Below are 3,208 nucleotides of genomic sequence, written 5' to 3'. Positions count from 1 at the left end.
TTCACTCTCTCACTCACACCTAGGGACAATTTAGAGTTACCTATCAGAATAACATTTGGTCTGTGGGAGGAAACCGGAGTACCCGGAGGAAACTCACACAAGCACGAGAAGAACATGCTAACTTTACACAGAAAGACCCCAGGTCCAATCGGGGTTTGAACCCTTGACCTTCTTGCTGTGAGGCAACAGTGCTAACCACTGAGCCGTCGTGCTGCCAAAATATTTAAATTTAAAATATTGAATTTAAACTGAATTTAAAATATAATGTTAAATTATCTAGCACCTATGGGTTTAAATTTCTATTACATAATTTTCATTGTACTATATGATTATGAGGAGGCTGTTTCTGAGACATCTCATAAGAATAGTTGCTTGATCTCATGTCCCCTGAATGGTGGAGAAGGTTCAACTTTTTTGTTATTGTTCCCATGAGAGGACTTAGGGTGTTTCAAAAGAGATGCAAAAACATTTTCAGAAGATGCATGCACTGCAGGATTCACACTCACACAACCATTTAAACTAACACTGTTTAAACTTTTCTGCAATCAATTTTTTAATGAGCCAATTTGCATTGCCTTACTTTTACTGCAAACCTATATGTCAATTAATTTGGGATAAAATGAGTCTATAATACGTGCAAACTCCGCCAAGGATGGTCCCAAGCCCGGCTGAAAAAGGAGGAGGGTTGGGCGTGGGGCTAGCAACTCCACCCCGGAAAACAAACTAGTGCTACAGAAACTGCAGCGACAACTTCAACTCAACAACTGCCTGGACGGGAAGACTCCTCTTCAGGGGGGGCCATGACGCGCGCCGGTGAAAGCCTTTGGGAAGCCAGCTCGCCGACAAGTCTTCTTACGACAAAGGCCAAGACCAGGATAGGGACCTGGAACATCAGAACCCTATACGAAAGTGGAAAGTCAGCGCAGGTGGCCAGCGAAATGAGAAAATACAACATCAAAGTTCTCGGACTATGTGAGACCCGATGGAATGGAAGCGGCCAGACCAGACTGTCTTCTGGAGGAACTATCATCTACTCCGGACATGAAGACGCGGACCACGACCACACCCAAGGAGTCGCGCTACTGTTGGCGCCGGAGGCTACAAGGGCTTTGATGGCGTGGGAACCTGTCTCACCAAGACTGATGTCAGCAAGATTCTACTCCAAGGGCAGAAAAACAACCATCATCCAGTGCTACGCACCTACAAACGCAGCGGAAGAAGAAGATAAAGCAGACTTTTACAGTGCTTTGCAGTCTCTTCTAGACCAGACACCACGAAGAGACATGAAAATCTTGATGGGCGACTTGAACGCCAAAGTGGGAAGTGACAACACAAACAGAGAACTCATCATGGGCAGGCATGGCGTAGGAACCTGCAACGAGAACGGAGAGCTGTTTACAGATTTCTGTTCATTCAACGACCTCGTCATAGGGGGCACCATCTACCCACATAAGAAGATCCACAAGACAACGTGGACTTCACCAGATGGAAAGACTGATAACCAGATAGACCACTTCACCATAGACCGCAAGTGGAGACGGAGTGTGATGGATGTCAGAGCAAGGCGCGGCGCCGACGCAGCCTCAGACCATCAGTTGCTTGTGGCAACAGTGAAGACCAAGCTGCGATCCTTCTGTGACTCATCCGGCAGACCACATCACAAGTTCAATATACAGTTTTTGAAAGACAGTAAGAAGAAAGAAGAGTTTAACTGTGATGTCAAGAACAAGTTCGAAGCGCTAGCAGATCTGGTTGAAGAGACAGTAGAGAACCACTGGGCTGAACTACAGAAGACCTGGAAGACCGCTTGCACCAATGTTCTGGGGAAGAAGGAGAGGGAGCAGAAAGAGTGGCTGTCACAAGAAACGTGGAAGAAGATTAAAAAGAGGAGAGAACTAAAGCAGCATATAAACAGATGTCAGGACCAACAAGAAAAGTCAGAACTTAGAGCAGCGTACTGGGAATCGAACCGAGAAGTGAAGAGGAGTGCCAGACAAGACAAGAGAGAGTTTGTACACAGCTTGACAGAGGAGGCAGAGACAGCAGCAAGTCAAAACAACATGAAGAGACTATACGAAATAACACGTGCCTTGTCAGGAAAGAACTTCAACCCAAGCAAGCCAGTCAAGGACAAGAACGGAAGAACCGCCACAAGCGATGCAGACCAGAGGACACGATGGGTGGAGCACTTCGAAGAAGTTTTGAATCGACCACCACCAGCAGTGACTCCTGACATACCGCCAGCGGAGGACCCCCTTCGTGTCAACACCAGCCCACCAACCAAGGCAGAGATCACCAAGGCTATCAAGTCCTTGAAGAACGGCAAGGCAGCAGGTCCTGACGGCATCCCTCCAGAAGCTCTCAAGGCAGACGCGGCAGCAGCAGCAGAGATGTTACATCCTCTCCTACTGAAGATCTGGGAGGAGGAGCAGATACCCGCCGACTGGAAGTTAGGCTACCTCGTGAAGCTGCCCAAGAAAGGTGACCTTTCCCAGTGCGGCAACTGGCGAGGAATCATGCTGCTGTCCATCCCCAGCAAGGTGCTGACCAGAATCATCCTGGAGAGACTGAAAGAGGCGCTAGACATTAGACTTAGAACAGAGCAGGCAGGATTTAGGCAAGACAGTTCATGTACGGACCACATCGCCACCCTGCGCATTATCATCGAGCAGTCCATCGAATGGCAGTCTCCGCTGTACACGACCTTCGTCGACTTTGAGAAAGCCTTCGACAGCGTCGACAGGGAGACCATTTGGAGGTTGATGCAGCACTACGGAATCCCACAGAAGCTCATCAGCATCATCCAACAGCTATATGAAGATTCATCCTGCCAGATCATCCATAACGGGAAGCTGACAAACCCCTTCACAGTGAAGACCGGAGTGAGGCAAGGCTGTATGCTGTCACCGACAATCTTCCTGATCGTCATGGACTGGATCATGAGGAGAGCAACAGAGGGCACCAACACCGGCATCCAGTGGACCTTCACCAAAAAGTTGGAGGACCTGGACTTTGCGGACGACGTCACCCTTCTGTCCCACACGCTACAGCATGCACAGTCCAAGCTCATTCGTCTCGCCGAGGAAGCAAACAAGACCGGCCTGAAGATCAACACCAGGAAAACAGAGGTGATGCGGCTGAACAACAAGAAGAAAGAACCATTGCAGCTGCAGGGAGAAGACATCAAGGAAGCTGACCGCTTCGTTTA

Source organism: Nematolebias whitei, chromosome 11 (assembly GCF_014905685.2).
Source record: "Nematolebias whitei isolate Nwh7 chromosome 11, NemWhi1, whole genome shotgun sequence".
Lineage (NCBI taxonomy): Eukaryota > Metazoa > Chordata > Actinopteri > Cyprinodontiformes > Rivulidae > Nematolebias > Nematolebias whitei.
Note: the sequence above shows the minus strand (reverse complement) of the source record.